Below are 24791 nucleotides of genomic sequence, written 5' to 3'. Positions count from 1 at the left end.
CCTTTTGTTAAGGTGTATGAACACTCTATATATTTTGGAAGTTAACCCCTTATATGATGTATAATTGGCTCTCCCATACAGTGTGTTGCCTTTCCATTTTGATGGTTGTTTCTTTTGCTGTGCAGAAGCTTTTCAGTTTGATGTAGTTCCATGTGTTCATTTTTTCCTTTGTTTCTGTTGCCTTAGGTGATGTATCAGTGGAAATTGTGTTTGCTGCATGTGATGTCTGAAATTTTGTTGCCTACATTTTATTTTAGGAATTTTATGGATTCACGAGTCACATTCAAGCCTTTTATCCATTCTGAGTTTATTCTTGTGTACAATGTATGTTGGTGGTCTAGTTTCATTTTTTTACATGTAGCTGTTTAATTTTCCCAACACCATTTATTAAGGAAGCCATCTTTACTCTATTGTATTCTCTTGCCATAATGTCTTTGGTAAATTTCCGAGTTCTCTGTTCTGTTCCACTGATCTATATGCCTGTTCTTGTGACAGTACCAGGCTGTTTTAATTACAGTAGTTTTGTAGTAAAACCTGATATCTGGTATTGTGATCCCACCTACTTTGTTCTTCTTTTTCAAGAATGCTGTGGCTATTCGGGGTCTTTTTTGGTTCCATATGAACTTTTAAAGTATTTGTTCTGGTTCTATGAGGTATGTTGTTGGTATTTTGATGGGGATTGCACTGAATGGACATTTTATTGATGTTAATTCTTCCAATCCATGAACAAGGCATGTGCTTTCACTTTTTTATATCTTCCTCTATTTCTTTTTTCAATGACCTGTAGTGTTCTGCAAACAGATCCTTTACTTCTTTGGTTAATTTTATTCCTAGGTATCTTAAATTTCTTTGCTGTGATGGTAAATGGGATTGTTTTTTACTTTCTCTTTCTGTGACTTCATCATTGGTGTATAAGAACGCCATCGATTTTTTGACATTAATTTTGTATCCTACTACTTTGCCAAATTCATTTATTAAATCTGGTAAATTTTTGATGGAGACTTTTGGGTTTTCTATGTATAGTATCATGTCATGTGCGAATAATGACAGTTTCACTTCCTCCTTTCCAATTTCGATCTCTTTTATTTTTTCTTCATGTCTGATTGCTGTGGCTTAGAATTCTATTACTATGTTAAATAAGAGTGGTGAAAGTGGGCATCCTGTCTTGTTCCTGTTCTTAAGAAAAATGCTTTTAGTTTTTGCCCATTGAGTATGATGTTGGCTGTAGGTCTTTCATATGTGGTGTTAATTATGTCATGATATGATCCCCCTATTCCCAGATTGCTGAAGGTTTTCATCAGAAATGGGTACTGGATTTTGTCAAATGCTTTTCCAGCATCTATTGATACGACCATGTGGTTTTTATCTTTCATTTTGTTTATGTGGTGTATCACATTTGTTGATTTATGAATATTGTACCAGCCTTACATCCCTGGGATGAATCCCACTTGGTCATGGTGAATAATTTTTTTGATGTATTGCTGGATTCGATTGTCTAGCATTTTATTCAGGATTTGGCATCTATGTTCATCAGGGATATTGGTCTGTAGTTTTCTTTCTTTGTAGTGTCTGTTTCTGGTTTTGGAATTAGAATTATGCTGGCCTCATAAAACAAGTTTGGAAGTCTTTCTTCTTCTTAAATTTATGGAATAGTTTGAAGAGAATGAGTGCTAGTTCTTTGAATGTGGGACCTGGGCGTTTGTTTGCTCGGAGAGTCTTGATTACCTGTTCAATTTCCTTAGTTGTTATTGGTCTGTTCAAGTTTTCTATCTCTTCCTGGTTCTGTTTTGGAAGACTATGTGTTTCTAGAAATTTGTCCATTTCACTTACATTGTCGAATTTGTTGCCGTATAATTGTTCATAGTATTTGTTAATAATCCTTTGTATTTCTGTGGTGTCAGTTGTTACTTCTCCTCTTTCATTTCTGATTTTGTGTATTTGGGTTCTCTCTTTTTGTTTCTTGGTGAGTCTAGCTAAGGGTCTATCAATCTTGTTTATCTTTTCAAAACAACAGCTCTTTGTTTCATTGATCCTTTGAGTTGTTTTTTGGTCTCTATGTCATTCATTTCTGCTCTGATCTTTACTATTTTCTTCCTTCTACTTGCTCTGGGGTTCTCTTTCTGTTTGCTGTCTAGTTCTCTAAGTTGTGAGGTTACATAGTCAATTAGAAATTTTTCTAACTTCTTGAGGTAGGACTTTAGTGCTATAAACTTCCCTCTCAGAACTGCTGTTGCTGCATCCCATAGATTTTGTGTTGTTGTGTGTTCATTTTCATTGGTTTCCAGGAAATTTTTAATTTCTTCCTTGATTCCCTTGGTAACCCAATCATTGTTTAATAACATTCTATTTAGCCTCCATGTGTTCAAATGTCTTTGCATGTGTTTGTCGCAATTGATTTCTAGTGGCGTGCCATTGTGATCTGAGAAGATGCTTTGTATGATTTCAATTTTCTTGAACTTGTGCAGACTAAGTTTGTGTCCTATCATGTGGTCTATCTTTGAGAATGTCCCATGTGCACTTGAGAAGAATGTGAATTCTGCAGTTTTTGGGTGTAATTCTCTGTAGATATCTATTCAATCCATTTGGTCTAGTGCTTCATTTAGAGTCTCTGTTTCCTTGCTAATTTTTTTGTCTAGAGGATCTATCCAGGGATGTCAGCAGAGTGTTGAAGTCCCCTGCTATGATTGTATTGCTGTTGATTTCTCCTTTGAAGTCCTCCAGAAGATTTTTAATATATTTTGGTGCTCCTATATTGGGTGCATATATGTTTATCAAGGTTATATCTTCCTGTTGGATATATCCTCTCAATATTATGTAGTGGCCTTCTTTGTCTCTGGTTATGGTCTTCATTTTGAAATCTATTTTATCAGATATGAGTATTGCTACCCCATCTTTTTTTTGCTTTTCGTTTGCTTGGATAATTTTTTTTCATCCCTTCACTTTCAAACTATGTGGGTCTTTTGTTGTGAGGTGGGTCTCTTGTAAACAACATATAGATGAGTCATGCTTTCTTATCCAATCAGCTACTGTGTGTCTTTTTATCGGAGCATTAAGTCCATTTACATTTAAGGTTATTATTGGTATGTACTTATTTATTGTCATTTTTGTTTAGTGTGGTTCTATTTTTCTTCCTATTTCTTCTACTAATTATAGCAGTCCTTTTAACATGTTTGCAGTGCTGGTTTGATGCTAATATATTCCCTTAGCCTTTTTTTTGTCTGGTAAGCTCTTCATTTGACCTTCTATTTTGAATGACAGCCTTGCTGGATAGAGTAGTCTTGGATTCAGATCCTTGTTTTTCAAGACCCTGATTATTTCATGTCATTCACATCTCGCCTATAATGTTTCTATTGAGAAGTCAGCTGATAGCCTCATCGGGATTTCTTCGTAGGTAACCTGTAGCTTATCTCTTGCTGCATTTAAGATTCTCTCTTTGTCTTACAGTTTTGGCATTTTAATTACTATCTGTCTTGGTGTGGGCCTGTTTGGGTTCTTCATACTTGGAGCTCTCTGTTCTTCTTGAACTTGAATGCCTTTTTTCTTCACCAAATTAGGAAAGTTTTCTGTCACTATTTCTTCAAATATATTCTCTAACCCTTACTCATTTTCTTCTTCTTCAGGGATTTCTATGATTCAAATATTATTACATTTCCAGTTGTCCCACAGTTCTCTTAAGCTATCTTCCTGTTTTTTAATTGTTTTTTTTTCATTTTGGTTCTCTGATTGGTTGTTTTTTTCTAACTTACCTTCTAATTTACTTTTCCATTTCTCAGGCTCCTCTACTCTGCAGTTTAGTCCTTCCAATGTGTTCTTTATTTCTACTATGTCATCCTTCCTTTCTTCTTGGAGGTTTTTCATTTCCAATTGGTTGATTTTCAGTGTTTCTATATCTTTACTCACAGTGTTTATGTCATTACTCATGCTGTTGAGCTTCCTCAAGATCATGGCTCTGAACTCTACCTCTGATAACTTGCTTAACTGCATTTCGTTTATCTCATCTTCAATAGAGGTCTCTTGTTCTTTCATTTGGGATTTGCTTCTTTATTTCACCATTTTTGCTATCTCAGTTGGTTTTTGAGCCTGCCAAATTTTTACTGTGCATGTTGTTGTTCTGCTGTTTGTGACTCCCTCTACTGGGTTTGGATGAGCATGGGAGGACCCACATTAAATACCACTGTCAAGTCTTATTTTTCAGGATAGATTTGCAAGCCCAGGAAAGGCTCAGTTATCTTCTAGCTTTTTTGCCTGGAGGCTATTAGTCTCAGTTTCTTGAAGAGCCTTGGGTTCTCAGTTGAATAAAAAACTCCCTCAGGTGTTGAGCATAAAAGGATTTCTTGAGTGTGGGGCAGATGTTGTTTCTTATTGAGCCTCAATTTGCATTTTTTAGCTCAGCTGGGTGGAGTTGATTCTCTAAGGGAGGTGCTGCTGCTTCTCCCCAGAGCTCTGTGAAAGAGCAAGATGGCCACCATCCTGGGTGCCCACAACTCAGCAAAAACTCTGAATTTCCTCCAAATCCTGGGTGTGCCCACACAGTTCTAGTCCTGTCTGCCCTCTCTCTGCCAGAGCGCAAGATGTTTGGCTGTAGCTAATTTAGTGCTCTGTCCCAGCCCTATGTGCTGTGGAGTCGGCTTGGGATTTTAACCCCGAGCGCACTGCTGATAGCTAAGACCACTACTGTCCGTGGGCTCCCAGCCTCCCTTTCATACCTCTGCAGTCCTACCAGGCTTGATTCAATGTCCCTGGTTATATGGTCCTCTCAAGCTGCTTTTCTATTGCTTTTACCCAATGATTTCTTTTTATTTTGTTGTAATTTTAGTTTGGTCATGGGAGATTTTCTGTGTAGCTTCCATTCACTCTGCAACCATTTTGGAATCCCTTCCATATAAATCTTATAAACATTGTCAATAACTACAATATAAATTGCTTGGGTTTTCACTGGAATTATGTTCAATCTATAGATAAATTTGGTAAGGACTGACATCTTGACAATATTTGTTCTTTCTATTCATGGATATGAACTGTCTCTTCATTTATTAAGTTGTTTGATTTTCTTCATTAGAGTTTTACAGTTTTCCTCTCAACAATTTTATACATATTTTGCTAGATTTATATCTAAGTATTTTATTTTTTTTCCATGCTGGTGTGAATAGTATCATGTTTCTAATTTCAAAGTGCACTTGTTTGTTGTTGGTATAGGAAAGCATTAAACTATTTTATATTAACTTTGAATCCTACAACCTGGCTTTTAACTAATGCTAAAGGATTTTTTTTTTTCTTTTGGATTTTCAACATAATTGATCATGTTATTTGTGAGCAAAGACAGCTTTATTTCTTCTTTCCCAACCCCTATGCCTTTTATTTCCTGTTCTTACTTTATTACCTTAGCTAGAACTCCCAGTATAATGTTGAAAAGTTATAAAAGAGGATACCCTTGCCTTGTACCTTATGTTACTGGGAAAGTGTTGACTTTCTCACCATTAGGTATGATGTTAGCTTTAGGTTTTTGTAGATATTTTTTAACAAGTTGAGAAAGTGATTTTTTTTTTTTTTTACTGCCTTAAAAAATGTTAGCTACTACAAAGTATAAATTATCTTTATTTCATCTAACTTTACAATTTTATCTCCTACTTTATGTATATTATAATCTTGAAGTTAATTTTTTTATATTGTTTAAAATAGAAGTTTAGGTGATATGGCCATATACATATCTAATTATTCCAGTAAAAAAATAATTTTTTTCCTTTTAAATGTTTTAAAACTTAGGTAGAATCAACTAAACATATTTGTAAAATCCTATTTATGGAATTTATAATCAATTCCTTTGATCTATTTTTCCAGTATTACTCTAATAACTTCTTTCTTAATTAGTATAGCATTATGGTAAGTCGTGTTTTAAGAGTTTATACATCTTTAAGACTGTTTGACTATTCTGTAATCTTTGAATGTCCATACAAACAATAGAGCCTTATTCATTTCTGCCAAATAGAACTATTATAGAATTAACCTTGAAAGGAGTGACATTTGACAATATTGAGTTGAGTTTCTTATTCATAACCATGATGTATTGCTATATTAGGTTAGGTTTCTGTATTTTTCACTGTAATATTTTGAAGTTATCTTTGAAACTGGCTTGATATATTTGTTAAATTTATTTCTAAGTATTTGGATCTTTTTATTCCATCTAAATAGTATTTTTAAAATTTTAACCTTGAGATTGTGTGTTGCTAAGTTATACAATATAAATGATTGTTTTGTATATTATGTTGTATTCCATAATTTTCCTAAATTTATCTATTAATGCCAATAGTTCTTTAGATTATTCTTTGGAATTTTCTATGTAAAAACTGATGTCATTTGTGGATAGAGATGAATTTAATTCTTTCTTATCAGAATGCCTTTCATTTTTCTTGCTAATTGGCTGCACCTCCAGTAAAATTATTTCAACACAGTCTGAATGAATATCAGTGTCTTTGTACAAATCTTAGCAGGCACTTCTTCTTCTCTAAGTATGAGGTTATCTGTGTACTATTCATAAGCACTCCTGGTTTTGAAATTTTGAAGTTTCCATGTATCCCTAATTTAAAAGAAAGACTCATAGACACAGAGAAAAGTATGGTGATTGCCAGAAAAAAAGAGGGAGGGGAGGAGAGATAGAAGAATGTAAAGGGGGAGATAAATGGTGATGAAAGGAGACTTGACCTTGATGATGTATTGTAGAACTATATATCTGAAGCCTATATAATTTAATTAGCCAATGTCATTCCAATTAATTCAATAAAAAAAGTAAATATTAAAAAAAAAATTTTCGGGGGATAAACCCAATGATTCATATGTATATTGTAATCTTTTCATGTCTTTTAATTGTATTTTCTAATTATATGCTAAGAATCTTAGATCAAATATAATAAGAAATAGTGCTTTATAAAAGTCTTGTTAAAATATTTTTGTCAAATTTTAGTTCCCAGGTTACATGGTCTCTAAAACATGTTGAGAAGTATTCTCCTCTACATTTGAAAAAAAAATTTAAATCGTTGGTATAATTTTTTCTTTAGATATAGAATACAGTTTACTTGTACAGGCTTTGGGACATAACTTTTTGTAGGATGGTTTTAAGATCATGTATTCCACTTATATTTATATGTATGAAATAAACATATTGTTGGATGCTGGTCTCAGATTATTGATAAGCAATATTCTCCCTGGACCTGCCTGTGTGGCTCTTATTATGATTGCAAGAAGTCTTTAGCAGTAGCCATTAGGAAAGTTTGAAAGAGATAAAGTTTATTACTCACAGCTCCTGAAAAGCACAGGACACACCTTGGGCCACCAGTGAGGGCTTGCATAGAGAATATCAGCAGGAGCCTGGGGTTCTGATCCACTTCTATTAGGATTGAAAGTGGGAGCCTAGGGTTTCTCAAGTTCACTCTTTATTGGTAAATTTAAAACATAAGAGTGGGAATGTAACATGCATGAAGAGAAAAACAAGCAATCCAAATGGTCAGTTATTTAAATCAACCAAGGTCTTTAAAACAAAAGGTTGTTAGGAGCTGTCTTGTCATCCAGTGGCTGTTCAGGTTTATTCAAAATAACTATCTTGGAAAAAATGCCTTTTTGAAGGGAATTCCTGGGCAATCAAAGTTTAAGTAAGACATTTGCATTACAAACAAGAGGAACCAACTCTCAGGGCTAATAATACATATATGCAAATATGTATGTATATCCTGTACTTCTCTATCTTCTTGTTTCAGCTTTGGTAGGTTTTTTTGTATATTTGATTTCCAGGAATTTGTCAGTTCAGCTAAGTTCTCAAAATTATTTAAAAAAAAAATACATGTTTCTTCCTTTGTTTTTTAGAGTGATGGCCTTGTCAATGTAAAAAATGTTTAAACCTGTAGAGAATTTTTGAGTGTATTTGAGCCAAACTGACAACAGTTGCTGGAAAGCAAAATCTCAATGGATTGAAAAAATGCTGCAGAGAATAACAATTTTGCACCTTACTTTATATATTACAGTCAAAAGAGAAGGTGTAAGTGGGTTACATGAACTCCATAGGTGACAGATTAGGGAGGCAGGAGACAGCAAAACAGGAAGGGGGGAAACCTCTAAGATTGGATAAAAAATAAAATGCTAGACATATACGTCTTATACATAGGATGATACATATAGTTAACAGTCAACAATTAACATGATAGCAATAATAATGAGGGATGTGCGCCTTATCGTTTTCTTCCTGTTTATGATTTGCTTCTTGTTTCAATAAGCATCACCCTGGCAATGCTTCTTCCTCCTGGAGGTGGCAGTCTGTTCCCGTAACAGCAGCTGCATCCATCTTGCAATTTTTCTATACCCTTAGTACCAGTCTTATTTTGTTCCTTAAAGACCTTAATACCAGTTGACCAGTGCTCAGTTCTTAGAAATCTTGACCTCAGCTCCATGGAGACCTTTGATTTCAGAGAAAACAGAAGCAGCATAGCAGCATCCCTTCTCAAGAGTCTGAATTGAAGCTCTGCAGGAATCTCCAGCAAGCTTTTCTGTTTTAGACATTCCAGCCTCTTCCCCCTGCTTTGGTGACCATTTCTTACATTTCTACATTTGAGCTATTTTGCTAGTGGTGTGTGTGTGTGTGTGTGTGTGTGTGTGTGTGTGTCTTTTGTTATTTGATGCTTCCACAGTTAGTAAACAATTTTTATTTAATTTTTTTTTCTGTAAAAGAAAACAAAACTATTAGCTTGGCAGGTGTGGTTTAGTTGGAGTGTCATCCCATATACCACCAGAAGGTTGCTGGTTCGATTCCAGTCAGGGCACATGCTCAGGTTGCAGGCTTTATCTCCAATAGTGGGAAGGTGCCAGAGGCATCCCATAGATGTTTCTATCTATCTCTTCCTCTCCCTTCCTCTCTCTGAACTAAATAAAAACTTATATATATATTTTAAACTGTTATAGTCCAGCCGGTGTGGCTCAGTGGTTGACTGTCAACCCTCGTGGTTCGATTTCCAGTCAGGACACGTGCCCAAGATGTGGGCCCAGTCCCCAGTGGGGGACATGTTGGAGGCAGCCAATTGGTGTTCTCTCTCATTGATGTTTCTCTCTCTCTCTCTCCCTCCTCTCTCTCTAAAATCAATAAAGGAAAAAAAAAAACTGTTATAGTTTTTATCTCTAGAATGTTATTTGAGTGATATTCACATACTTCCTTTGCTGATACCTTTGATACAGTGTGATATATCTCTTTTTTCAACTAAGCCCTACAGAGATTAAAATCATTATTCCATTTAAAACTAGAGTTGATTCCAAACTATTCCAACTCTAATAATAACATTATTATGTATTTTATCTAATCATTTTAAATATGGAGTTTATTATAATATCATTCTAATACAAGAGAAGTTGTGTTTTGATGTAGGCAGTAGTATTATATAAAACTCCATAGTATGCATGTGTATACTTCTTCTTCCTATGTCAATCACCTACTTATAATTCTTATACAATTCTAAGTGGAACGAGTCATATTCATATAATGAATAATTAAAATCCCCTTACTGGACTAAGAAGAATAGTGTAAAAAAGCATCTTTAATTTTAGAAAAATTTTGCAAAATATGAACTACTTGCTGAGCTTCTATTGCTCAGTGAATGATTCTTGTCATGTGAAAAATTCTTAGAGCACAAATAGATGACAATATTTACATTTCTCAAGTCTGTGAAAAAAAACTTCACATGGGGAGAAAAATGTTATTCCAGTGACAATTAACCTTTCATATAGGTAATCTCATTGATAGAGACAAAGCAAAATGCTAATATCTAGGAAGAGGATTTCACACTGCTTTAAGAGTCAAATTTGTATATTAAGTAAATGATTTTCCCCTAAGTTTTACAATAGCAACTTCAGTTCTCTGATAGGAAATTATTATTCCTGTGTCACACGTAGTGGTTCAATAGTTTTCTGTTCCAAAGAACATTAATTGACTTTGAAATCTATATAGTAAAACATGACATTTATATAAACATCCAAGAAACTGTTTATTGAAACAGTAGTTTATTACACGGGTATATTTCTAAAGCACTGTTAATTGAAGAATGAAGCTTCATGCTTTATTATTACTATTTAAATGTGCAAATGAGGCATTCTAGCATTATAAATTATAATTAAGAACAAAGTAAAATATGTTTTAATTCATAATAGACTGGCCTAGAAAATAAAAAGCTAACAAATATATGGAAAATATAATATTTTTGCAATTTTGTCATTGAGAATATCTGGACCTATCTTGATGAATTTTTAAAAAGTTCAGGTATGATTTAAATTCAACATTACTCATAGATGGCTATATAAATGTTACAATTTGAGCCACTGTGGTAATCAAAGAACCAGGTAGGTGTCTGAGCATTTATTTGATCCCTTGGGATTCTATAGTCACTGGTGGAAGTTAAACACCAAGGTGTGCAAAGAGGTAGTGAAGTGAGAACTGCCGTACACTGCTGTGAGAAGGCGATTTTCACAACCTCTTTGGAAAGCAATTTATCATTATGTGTTAAATTCACAATACACTTTCTACTTTGAGATGTATGTCCTTTAGAAACTCTAAACATTTTTATGTGGGTGCATATTAAATAATGTCTGTTATGGCATTATTTTCAATTGCAGATATTAAAATAAAATCACATCCAATGAGAGGAAAATGATAGATAGATAATAGCATCATAAGTGGAATTCTTAACTGCAGTTAAAATAAATGAACTAGAGGTAGTAATATAAAAATAATTTTCAAAATAGAATGTTGAGCCAAAATGTTGCATTACACTGGTTAGAATAATTCATAATAAAAAAGGTAGAAGGTACTTTTAAGGGATATATTAATTGGAACACAATTTCCCTGAAGAAACAGATTTTAAAGAGATTGTCCATGAAAATTGTATGAAATCTTCCTTTAATGTGGGTATAGATTAAGACAAATTTATAGCATCTATGATTGAGATTAAGGTTTATTTTAGATTGAAACAGTTTTTAAACCTGAGACTATTATTATGTTTGAGAATTGTTCATTTTAAATGTAAGTCTTGTCATGTTTGGACTTTCTTTCTTAACTTGGCTATAGTTTAAGTTTCATTTTATATATATTCCATCACTACTTCATTAGTATTTGGTGAGTACAGAAAAATGAAAAAGTCATAGGATGTTTGACAAATTTTTGTGATGAACATTTTAAGTGTTAGACCTTCAAAAGTCTACAGTTTCTTTAAAGTGCCCTCTTGGAAGTTTCTGTTTTAACGTTTAGACACATTAGGCTATTTTAAGGCTAGGTATCAAGACAAAAAGATTCCACTGAGGATGCAATATCCAATCTGTCATGGGAGGCTTTTCTGCCAATTCTGAGAAATCTCCTTTTTGGGTATGAACCTTCTAGAACAGAAAAAGATTTAAAATCAGATAACAGCCTGCAGTGAAATGTCATTGTAACATTCCAGAATCACTCATAAGTCTCATTAAAGTCTTGTCTGTTTTTACACAAATGATAACTATGATAAATTTTAATGAAAATAAGAAAGCCTGAGTAAAATACTGCATGACCTCACTTATTTAGAGAGCAACATGAACAAAATAAGATGTCAACCAAAAGAGACCAGAATCATGGATGTAGGAAACAGACTGACAAACCGCAGAGGGACGGTGAGTGGGAGGGGAAGGAAGAGATAAATCAAAGAACTTATATGCATATAAGCACAACCAATGGACACAGAGGTTCGCTTGGGGAAAGCTGGAGGGGGGGGAAAGCTGGAGAGGAGGGGGTCAATGGGGAGAAGGAGAAGAGGAGAACATCTATAATACTTTCAACAATAAAAAAAAATTTTAGAAGGAAAAAAAAGCACGAGTAATAAAATGAATTCATTGTAGTCAATATTTTAAAGGTAGCAACATGGAAAATACGCTTTGGCTACTTGAGCATAAACAGATTTATAGCCTTGGAAGGAGATAATTTGTTTTTCTTTATATATTGACTTGGATTGTCATTGACTAGGTCATACATAAATGCATATAGGTATATACATGTATATGTAGGCATGTGTGAAATGTGCGTGTGTGTTGTGTATACCTAAAGAACCATATCCAACTTTAGTAATACATGAATATTTATCTGTGCTGAAAACCTCAAAACAAAATGCTCACAGCTTAATAGTTTATTTTTGTTTATTTATGTATTTAATTTTATTTTTCAATTTGCATTCAACATTATTTTGTATTAGTTTAAGGTGTACAGCATTGTGGTTAGTCAATCATGTACTTTAAGAGTGATCCACCTGATATTTCAAGCACCTGCCTGGCACATACATAGTTATTACAATATTATTGATATATTCCCTATGCTGTACTTAAATTCCTGTGACTGCTTTCTGACTAACAATTTGCACTTCTTAATCCTTTCAACTTTTTCATCCAGCCCTCTGACAACCATCAGTCTGTTCTCTGTATCTATGAATGTTTCTATTTTTGTTTGTTTGTTTATTTTGCTCTTTAGTTTCCACATATCAGCAAAATCATATGCTATTTGTCTCTCTCCATCTGACTTATTTCACTTAGCATAAAACCCTCTAGGTCAATCCATGCTGTCGCAAATGTAAGAGTTCTTTTTTTTTTTTCCTTTTATGGTTGAATGATATTCCATTGTATATGTACCATGATTTCTTATCTATTTATCTACTAACGGACACTTGGGTTACTTCCATATCCTGGCTATTATAAATAATGCTGCAATGAATACAGGGTGTGTTTTAGGATTCTTTCGATCTTCACCCAGAAGTAGAATCGTTTGGTCATAAGGCAGTTCCATCTTCAATTTTTTTGAGGAAACACCACACTGTTTTTATAGTGGTTGCACCAATCTTCAATTTTTAAATGTCTCAGAAATAAAGTGTAAATATCATTACCGGTACTGAAATGTTTCTCTTAGCTCTCAGTTTCGGTATTGTTCTAATGTGTAAGCATTGGTAGAAAGTCTTCACAAACAAAAGTCTTTATGTCTGAATTATGAGGTGGCATATAATAGAAATTATGACAATATTGAAGACAGATACTATATTTAAATAAATGGAAATTAAGGACAACATAAAAATACAAAACAAGTTTTAGATACAGGATATATCTGAAGATTTACATTATATCAAGAAATACCTCATTATATTATGCACTTATTAATATATTAATAAGAGAAAGATATTAGTTATTGTTCAGAGGTATTACTTTTAAAGGCATTTTAATTAAGATTGCACTTATATTATTAAATTACTTTATTTTTGTTAATGTAGATATTTAACAAACTATTTCTAGCTATACTGAGCACTATTGCTCCATTAGCTTTGTATGTTGTCATGATAGTTTGACCACAGAGCCTGGAGATGGCACATAACTATGCTTATAAGTGGACTCATGAGCAAGGAGTGAGTGGACCCCCTCACACTCTTTAACCTCTCTGAAGGAGAAACTGGCAGCGCTGAGATGGAACCCAGCAGCAACAACAGCAAATAGCATGGGATGAAACTCATCAACAAGGATAGAATTCTTAGATAGATGCTGCATCCTGGGTATACACAACCAATGTTTTAAATGCCCAGATTAAGAGATGGTGTGAACTATGTCAAACAATCTGTAAGGGTTTTACTCAATAGGAGAATTAGAATAATTCTTTCAGGGTGGGGGCATTTAAATTTGAAGACTGTAACAATGGTACTATAATAGGAGTGGTGACCAAAGTGATGGGAGAATTTTAGAATAAGTCTTTAATAATGAGAAGTAGATAAATCAGGTGAAATGAAAGTTGTGCCAAGTATGAAATTTGGCATGAGAAGTTATAGTCTAAAAAGAATTTCTCACCATGGTAAGTGAGAAAGACTGAATATAAGAGCAATAACAAAGAGGTTGATACCACATAACACCAGCCATATACCAGGTTGTTAAGACCCCAGATTCTATGGATAGATTAATGCCCAGATTTTAGAAGAAACCATAGTAAAAATAAAAATACCTGTTCAATCAAACTTTTATTTTTTTCTGCTTTATAAATACATAAATCTGGTTTATAGGTTAATGTAAGTGCACTGCACATTACGCTACTTTACATAAATGAAAGACCCGAAATACTTAAATAATTAAATAATTATATATATATATATTCTAAACATTAATATGTGTTCTAAATGTTAATAAAGTGACCAATTTGATAGTGAAATATGATCAATTAAAAATAAAGAATATACTTGCACTGAATCATGCATAAAATCAAATTGATTATTTTCTCCCTAATTTCTTACATAACTTTTTGTGCTTATAACCTTTGATTTGCATAAATAATATTTCAAGCTTTGAGACTGTTGACAATCTTCTAAGCAAAATTGAAACTGATAAACTTTTCAAAACTTTCTTATTTAAATGATCAGTGATAGATTCAGAATTATTTTATCACCTCAGGAATTATGTTTTTTTCCTACATCATCATCATCATTTTCTATGAAATATCTTGAAAAATGTTGTAATAAAAAAATCGGCACTACTGCTGAATTTCACATACATAAAGGCAAGATTAAATCATGTCTTATCATGTATCAGTTAGACTACACCAAATAACTATGTAGTTTGCAATTTTCGGAAGTTATAATGTATAACAGCATGAGCAGTGATGACAGTAAAATGGAATAGTATTTGACTTCATATATAATATAAAAGACTATCTTTAGAAACATTTGAATATAGCAAAGAATTTTCTGTGATTTCCTGTAAAAACTAACTTCTACATGCTCGTTTTCCTTGTTTATTTTATTTATTTATGTTTTATATCTCTAGACCACTTTAATTCTAAGGCTGCTAATTAACTGTCAATATAACAAACACTCCTTCTTCTCCTTGTAGTGAGATCACATATGACAACTGAATCCTCAAAGATAATAACCTAATATGTGTTAAACTGCACTTTAAAAAGGAATGAGCAAGAAGTGCTTTAAAGGTTGTGATGTTTTTATTTCTTTTATAAAATATTTAATATCAGGTAAAATATCAGAATACTGGAAGCCAAGAATATTGGACCAAAATTATAGTTGATATGTAAGATTGTGGTTAATAAGAATAACTAAAACAATAATTTGGATCAATAATTTCACTTTAAAAAATCTGAATACATTCTGTCAAAAAGTGTTATAAGTGATCAAATATGTCCAGAATTATATGAATTATTTGTTGTCTGTAAACTATTTCAGTCTTCACTGTAATATTATTTTAATATTTAGTCCTTTATTTTCTATATAAGTGATGATTTTCATGGTTGATTTATAATTACTTCAAAACTCAACATGTGTGCAAAAACATGTAAATGTATAAAAATGAAAAATTTCCTTACCAATATGAAAATAAGTATTGCGTTAGAGTTCCTGATATAAATCTAAGTAGAGAAGACCACTGGCAGTTTAAGATAAATTGATTGGCACTCAATATGATGTCTGGTCTAGAAATACTAATTTCGGTGCATGCACTCACGAGCAGTAGAAAAACAAAAGGGAACGTGGAATTGCCTACAGATAGCGTGCTGAGAAAGAAGAGAAGTAGGTTAGAAACAAATTTATAGAAGACACCAATCCAATCTTTAGGGAGAGACAAAGGAAAGAAAGCCAACAATGAGAAATAAGAAAGAAACAAAGAGTTACCTTTGCCCAGCTATCAGATGTGGCTTCTTCTCTGATGTCATAGTATATTCTTTCTTTCTTTAAGGACTTACTAATATCTGTAGCTTTATATACATCAGCTAACTTCAAGGTCTCTCCTCCAGGTGCAGTTTGCTCCTTTTTGTCTCTTTAATTCTAAACTCTACCTAGTTTATATCCTGCCTTCTCTTAAGAAGCTCATGCTGTTATTATATCCTTCATACTCTAACTATAGTTTTTGCATATAAAACTGAATTTATGGTCAACAACAAAAAAAATAATTGGCAACAATTATAAAACAGAATACTTGTAGGCAAATTATATTAAATATAATGTTGAACTTACCTTGTTTTACTAAATGGGAATGGCTAAGAAAGTCTTTTATATAAGAAGAGAACGTCCCTACTTGGGGATTAAGATAGGCAGAAGAAACTTAACCGAATAGCACTTACATTTCAGGTGTCAGACAAAAATCAATGAGGTCACCAGCTAAGAAACATAAGGACATGGCCCCTTTCAGTTGTATAATTCAGAGTAAGAGGTTCAAACCAATACCAGATTTCACTGAAGTTAGTGCAGACTTTCCTAATGCAAAACATACATTAATTGTTTTTAATTTGTGGAAAAGTATTATTGCTCAAATATTGGTTCAAATATTATATACACTAGAATTCAAATATATTTAATGAAAATAATTTAATTAGGCAAGATCTATTGAAGAAATGCATTAATTCACCTGATAAAATGATCAAGCTCATCCCTATCCACTAGTCACTAAAGATATTCATTTCAATTCATAACTCCTTTTATCATGTGTTACCCTATACATAGAGACAGACAAATAATTATGATATTATTATGTTTCTTGTATGTACAGAATGCTGAGATGGTGCATAGCAAAATGTGAATATCTTTCTTAATTACAACAGTATACATTTTAATTGGTTTACTACTAGAATATATAATAATAGAGTAGGATCCAGGTATCCTTCATGAACCTACCTTGCTCACTTACTGTTTCTCTCATTGTTTGTATCAATTATGCTGAAACCTATTGTCTTATGTGTAAATCTTGATTTTGTGTGTAGAGTGGTTGAATTCCTAACAGTATGATTACATTTAGATTTTTTTTTATTACTCTTTAGCAAAGACTTGGTTTTTCCAAGAACTCAGTGAATACATACTACATTTACTGGATAAGTTTTTCAGGACATCAAAAAGGGAGGCCAGATAATTATAATTATTTTCCCATTCACACCTAGATTCCAGTGAAGAAACTGAGTCTGCATATAATGAGAATTGAACCTCAGATACAGAGTATGTTCAAAGACCATAAATTGTTTTTAAAGTTCTATTGTAACAGAGCAAAATGTTAGCCTGAGAATATCTCCATTTGAATTGGGTCATTTTCTCAGTTCTTTCAGTCAATTATTTTTTCTCCTTTTCCTTTCTCTCACATAAAAGAAAACTAAAGAAAGAAGGAGGGGGAGAGAGATCCTAAAAAATTATCATATTTGCTTTTGTTTTATTTAAACTTAATTCTTTTCTCTTTGTCTTTCTGATTCTTTTTAACATCTAGTGAGCTTCTATCATATACTCTATATCACCACAAATACTGCTTACTAATTATGTTGTTACTATTCCACATTCTTCCTACCCTTTATATATTAGTCTCAGAATGGAAGTAGAGGCACAGTCCTTTTAGGACTGTATTTTCCCCAAGCAGAAGTTTATCATACAAGTTAGTTATATGAGGCCACTCTACCATTGTGTTTTGCATATGTAAATAATCAGTTCTTACAAAGGCAGAAACAAAAATTAATTGATGATATATAAATACATTTACTTTATTTTTAAAGAACCACCTCATGTTTAAAAACAGTTATTTCATGAATACACATGTATACTTATTTCATTGGGTGATATAGAATGTATGTTAGTCTGTTATCACCTCTAGAGCTTTAAGTAATGATGATACCAGGGTGTAATGAATATACTGATTAAGGTAATCATTACTGATAAAATCAATTTTCTGAATTTCTTAAAGCTCTTCAGATAATTCTAATATGTAGCCAAGGTTGACAAATACTGATCAAAGTCATGTGAAACACAACTCTTACTTCCATACTAGTTAAGGCATATATAAAAGTTATATATGTTAAGGAACTACAGGAAAGTTAATTTTGATGATATTTATAGTAATATTTTTGCCAGATAACTCAAGCATGTCCAAATCCTATCTTTAATGATTCATACTCTTTCTCAAGTACTAAAGAAATGCAAATTCCAGCAGAAGAGAAGGACAAAAATTTACTCTTTATTATTACCCGAGGCTATAAAAACAAAGCCGAATTAAATGTGAAGTAAATAATGAAGAAAAGATAATTAAATTCTAAACTGAAAAATATAGCAGGCAATAAAATCAGGTTCTTTACAAAGATCCAAGGATTTGATAAATATTTAGCATAAGATAAAACAAATTACCAATATTAGGAATGAAAGAGGGAATGTAATTAGATTGTATGGGCAATAAAAGCACAATAAGGGCATAAAAGAACAATAAACCATGACTAAGTGAGATTTATCTCAGGAGAGCAAGTTGGTTCATTATTTGAAAATCTAAAATAAAATACCCCATTCACAGTCTAAAAAATAAAAAGGACATTATCATATCAATTAATAGAGGAAGAGCTTTTGAAAAATTCAACACTCAATTATGATAAACACCTTTATCAATCCAAGAATAGAAGACAACTTCCTGAACATAATAATGGACATCTACAAAGACTCTTTATTTTATTAATTTTTTTTTTTTTTAGAGAGAGAGAGAGAAAGAAAAAGGGAGAGAGCTCAAACCCACAACCTATGCATGTGCCTCGACTGGGAATCAAACTGTAATCCTTCAGTGCATGGGAGGATGCTCCAACCAACTGAGCCACACAGGCCAGGGCACAAAAACTCCTAGTGTTAACATTTTTAATAACACCGGACTGTATTCAGTTTTTCTAGGGTCACAAACAATACAAAGGTGTCCATGCTCACCATTTCTAGTCAACATTATACTAGAAGCTATGCCATAAGGAAAGAAGAAAGTAAAAATCGGACCGATTTGAAAGGAAGAGATAAACTGTTCCTATTTGGAGAAAACATACTTTTCTGTACAGAGAATACAAAAGAATCTACAAAAAAAAAAAAAAAAACCACAAAAACATAAACAAACCTCCTAAAATTAATAAGTAGCTTTAGAAAGCTTGCAAAATAGAAGAACAGAACACACACACATCATATTTCTATATGCAAACAATTAGAAACTGAATAATAATTTTTAAAAACCTACTCTGGCCCTGGCCGGTTTGGCTCAGCGGTTAGAGCGTCAGCCTGCGATACAGAGAGACCCGGGTTCGGTTCCTGCTAAGGGCACGTACCTCGGTTGCAGTTTGTCCCAGGCCCTGGTTGGTCGTGTGGGTGGCAGCCACTCGATGTGTCCCTTTCACATCGATGTTTCTCTCTTTCTCTCTCTTCCTCTCTCCCTCCCGCTCTGTCTGAACAAAAAATGAAAAAAATGTCCTCGGGTGAGGATAAAAATAAATAAATAAAAAATAAAAATAAATAAAAATAAAAACCTACTCTGTACAATCTTTCATAAAACAATCTAGTACTGATGGAAGACTTAACATAGTTCTAATATTAACTCCTTTCAACTAAATCCATAAAATCAGCAAGAATTTTGTACAAATGTACAAACTGACTCTAAAATTTATATACAACTCAAAGTCGGTAGAATAGAATAAAATAGCTAAACATAACTACGTGATTAAAGACTTATTCCACAGGAATAAAGGCAGTGTGGCATTGGTAAAAGAGAAAGACATATAGATGAATGGAACAAATTAGAAAAACAGAAGTATACCACATGAATATGGCCAAATAATTTTTGACAATAATACAAAAATATTGTAATAGAAAAAAAATTAACATTTTGAGCAAAAGGTGTTAGAATAATTGGACATAGATATTAAAAAATAAAGTTTATTTCAAAATGGATCATTCATGTAAATATATAAAGTAAAACAGATTTTTAATTTTATTTATTTTTTCCTTTTTTTTTTTTTAACCTCATCCGAGGACATTTTTCCATTTTTTGTTCAGGTAGAATGGGAGGGAAAGAGAGGAACAGAGAGAGAGAGAAACATCGATGTGAAAGGAACACATCGAGTGGCTGCCACCCGCACGACCAACCAGGGCCAGGGACAAACTGCAACCGAGGTACGTGCCCTTAGTGGGAACCGAACCTGGGTCTCTCCGTACCGCAGGCTGACGCTCTAACCGCTGAGCCAAACCGGCCAGGGCTTGCTTTTTTTTTTTTTTTTTTTTTTTTTTTTTTTTAATTTAATTTAATATTTTTTTATTTTTATTTTTTTGTAAAACAGATTTTTAAATAAACTATAAGAAAAAGTCCTCACAATATTGCACAAAGAAATACTAAATACACAAACTATGAAGGAAAAAAAACCCTAGTCAATAGAAATGTATTTACATTATAAAACTCTTATTCTCCTAAAGACAATGATAAAACAAAAAAACAAAAACAAGTTAAAGTCATAAAACAAATAGTTTCTTTTGCCAAGAATAGATCTGACAAAGAAATTATATACAGAATATAATTAAGATCCTCAAAAGAGATAAACCACAGAGCTTATATGCATGTACACATAACCGATGGACATGCACCACAAAGCTGGGAATGGGGTGGGGGGAATGGGGAGGAGGTGTCAATGGGGAAAAAAGGAGAAACATCTGTGACAAAAAGAAATAAAAAATAATTTAAAAAAACGTCAATAAAAAAAAAATAGGTTAAATGGTAAAAGAGTGACACCAATAAAAATTACAGAGTAAGACCCTTCAAAATTTATCTCCTCCAAAAACAGTGAAGAAGCTGGCAAAAATTGTCAGAATGAACTTTTTCAAAGCTCTGGGAATTAACCAAAAGTTGGTAGCCATCTGTAAATGTTTATGCAAAGAGAATCTATATTCTCTAACCACAAAGCAATAAAAATAGATACTAATAATCTTCCAATTTCTAAAACTACATGTTTTTAAAATATGTTTTCATTGACTTTTTTAGAGAGAGAGAAAGGGAGACATAGAAACATCTATGTGAGAGAGAAACATCAATCAGCTGCCTCCTGCACAACCCTCACTGGGAATAGAGCCCACAACCTGGGCATGTGTGCTGACCTAGAATCGAACTGGGACCTCTCAGTCCATGGACAATGCTCAATTCACTGAGCCACACCGGCTGGGCTAAAACTACATGTTTTTAAATATCACTTTTTCTAGTAAAAAATGAAAATAATAGAAAATGTTAAAATAATAAAACTCATGAACTTACACTGCAAAACTCATGAGAAGTATCTACGATTATATTCAGTGATTACTAAAGAATTATAAAAATAAGCTAAAAATATAACAATTGAGCAGAAATAATGAAATTTCTGCCTCTCCCCTCCCCCTTTCTCTCTCTCTAATAATTAATAAAATAAAAATATATCTCGGGTGAGGATAAAATATAAAAATAATCATCTTAATGTTAATACAACTAAAAATGTAATCAATTGTTCAAAAATAATTTCCTAAAATTTCTTGCTCCATTTGTTTCTTTAGACAAATTGTTTCTCTACATTGAATAATAAGGTATAAATCACACAAAAAGGCTTAAATCCAAAGAATTAATAATATAAAATTATTAAAATATTAATACCAAGGCCTTAATAGAAAAAGACGACCTCCCAAGCAGAAACGAAAATTTTATCAGAGAGTACTTTTGGACTCAAACTTTAGCCTTTCTCTGGGTCCATAAACCACTGGCCTAGCCTGTAGATTTTGAACGTGCCAAGATCCACAATTGTGAGAGACAATTCCTTAAAATCAATCTCTGTCTCTCTCTCTCTTCAGCGTCATTATAGGCCAGAGCTGATGTAGGATTGATTATACTGCTGTGAAATTAGGCTCCTTGGTATCACTGGGAATGAGAAGATCTCAGAACAGCTCAGACTGTTTCAACACTTAACTGTAAGTGGTACAATGGAATGATGTGACAGACAGCAAGGCCAGAACATAAACATAGAAGACCTGACCTAAAGGGATCTGTGACAATTTTAAATAAGCCAAGGTGCTTCAGGAAGCAAAAAAAAAAAAAAAGAAGATCCCATATAAATATTTCTTGACTTATGTAATCAGAAAGGATCAAGACTTCTGGTATCAGTTATGACAATTACAAAATAATATTCTATGCCCATGTTTCCAGATATAAACCTTTCCTGAGACGTAGAGCTCAATGATGTGTGGGAGGCCCGGTCCCCTTGAAGAAGGGCCCCATAATACCTAGGAAATATATTCCATAGCGGTCAATAACTTTTCTTTTAAAGTAACCTACAGCCATTTATAACATCAAACCTCAGTTTTCGACTGTCTCCCATCTCGGACAATTAGCTTTTTAACCCAACAATCCTTTGATGCTGATATATATATGATCGGTCATGAGTCTCTCAGGTGACAGTCAAAGGGGAGAATGTATAAGTATGAGTCAATTTACTGCTATTAACAGCTCAGGAAATTGTGCTGTGAATATTTTTTTTTTTTTGCTTTTGTTGCTGATTGTTATTACTAAATTTTAATTTTTTCTGTACATTTTATTTCCTTTTTTGTTAAATTTCCATTTACATTTCATGCCCTTTTTGTTTTTAAAGTGTTTATTTATAGATTAAACAGTGCATTAGACATATACTGTACATAAGAAAGGTTAAAACTGAATCGTTTTGGGGGTCTGGAATAAATTCAATTTACATTATTTCTAATGGGAAAAAATGCTTCGGTTTTCGAACAGCCGTCTGGAATGAATTAAGTTCAAGAACCGAGGTTCCACTTACTAGGAAAGAAAGATACTCAGGTTGTCACAGGGCTACTAGATCCCAAGTTCGATCTGGTGCCAAAGTGCTATTAGGAAATCCGAAAGCCATCATCCCTCCTCATCCCTTCACCCATTTAGAGAGACAATTCAAATCCCAGTTCAAGTCATGTTATAGTTTTCCAATAAGTCTGTGGACCTAGGCTATTTCTATGGTCTCTGAATGCATGACATATATATGGATATACTTAAGAACTCCCAGAACTCTCATTTTAGTTTTGGAACCATTATAGTATAAATAGCTTGCTAGAATTTTATGGATACCTCCTACCACCACTCAAAATAGTATACCAGCAGGATCACTCAGTAGAATGGCAAGTGTAGTACAAACTGAAAGATTTAAAAGATGCAGAAATGGTAGTCCTGTCACATCCCCACTTAATTCAGTGCTTTGGTCCCTGCAAAAAGCAGATCAGAGTGGATGACAGTGGTCTATTCTAATCTTAACATGAAACAACCCCAATCATTGCTGCTTTAACGAGAGTAGTATCTTTACTAAAACATAGACAACCTCGAGATCTCGGTCCAGAGTATTTATGTGCATCAAATGAGATAAGGGGAACAGAGGGGTGTCAGAAGCTATTTGTATTCCTTTAGGACAGAAGCAGTACACATTCACCAGTGAGCCTCAGAGCTGTGATGATTTTCCTTCTCTGCCACAATGAAATATGAAGAAGGCTAGATCCTATGAATAATGTACACAGCATTATGTTTGTCTTGTATATCGACAATATCAAAATCAGAATTTGAACTTTGAGTGGGCCAAGAGCAAGACAGAAGCCTGTATTCACTTCAAACTATGGTTTGGTTATATTGTAGCTTCAATTTACATATGCCACAGTATACCCATTCTGAATAACAGGTTCTTCCTTTTACCTAACTCAAATTTATTAGAATTCTTTTGTACTACTCAATAAAACTTTGTTTTCTTCATATACAGGGTGGGGCAAAAGTAGATTTACAGTTGTGAATACATGAAACACAGAGTTTATTCCTGTATTATTATTAATTACTGTATTATTTTCTATACAAACAACTATAAACCTACTTTGCTAGACCTTGTAGATAAAAAACACTATTCTTTACTTTTATTTCTCGGTATTTTGTGATTGGTGTTGTTGAAACGGGGGAGTCTTTATACTTTTTGGTTAATGTATAAATATATTTGCATATATTTATATAATCAATAGCTATATTAATAAATTTGTTATTTTGGAAGGTTAGGTTGATTTTCTTTGGTTTTATAGATCTACAATGATATCTCTTTCTGTACAGATACAGTTTCAGTGCAGGGAATTTAATCAATCCAACCCAATGAAAAATTTCAGGAAAGGGAGTTGAACTTTGCTCTCATTTTTCTAAGTAGATCATACCCATTAGGAATTATATTTACCCAAGAATATTTTAGAGAGACATTTTCACGGGATGGCTTTCTTAGCCTATTATTCCAAAATTACATATATAGTACAAATAGTTTATTTAGAAATCATCCCAGGAACACAGTGAGGGACTGGGAGAGTGAGGCAGCCATTCAAGCGTATGTTAATAAGTGAGTTAGCACACTGACAAATAGGGTTTTATCCCATTAGTGACACTCTGAAAGACTTGCAGAAATCAATTCAGAATGATCTCACCTAGAATCAAAAAGTTTGTGGTGTTCACCTCCTTTCCTTTATTACTTGAGGGCTGCTTCTGGGATCACTAAATGCTCTTAGTCACTTAAAGACTACACACTTTCATTGGTAGAAAATGTCCTTGGCTAGAGATACATCCAGATACTAGAGTTAGGAAGTCATCAGTATTCATATAAATATATGATGCTACATTTTACCTTATACAATATTTATTTATTTATTTATTTATTTATTTATTTATTTATTTTATTTTATTTTCTATATTTTTGCCAATGTTTCTCCTAAGGAGTGTTTCAAGCCATTCACCAAACTCTGTAACCTAACTCTTTTTTTTTTTTTTTTTATCCTCATCTGAGGACATTTTTTCAGTTTTTGTTCAGATAGAGCAGGAGGGAGAGAGAGGAAGAGAGAGGAAGAGAGAGAGAGAAAGAAACATCGATGTGAAAGGGACACATCGAGTGACTGCCACCCGCACAACCCAACCAGGGCCGGGGACAAACTGCAACCGAG

This window comes from Molossus molossus, unplaced genomic scaffold (assembly GCF_014108415.1).
Source record: "Molossus molossus isolate mMolMol1 unplaced genomic scaffold, mMolMol1.p scaffold_m16_p_8, whole genome shotgun sequence".
NCBI classification, from domain to species: Eukaryota; Metazoa; Chordata; class Mammalia; order Chiroptera; family Molossidae; genus Molossus; species Molossus molossus.
The sequence above is the reverse complement of the archived record's forward strand: the minus strand, read 5'-3'. Positions refer to the sequence as shown.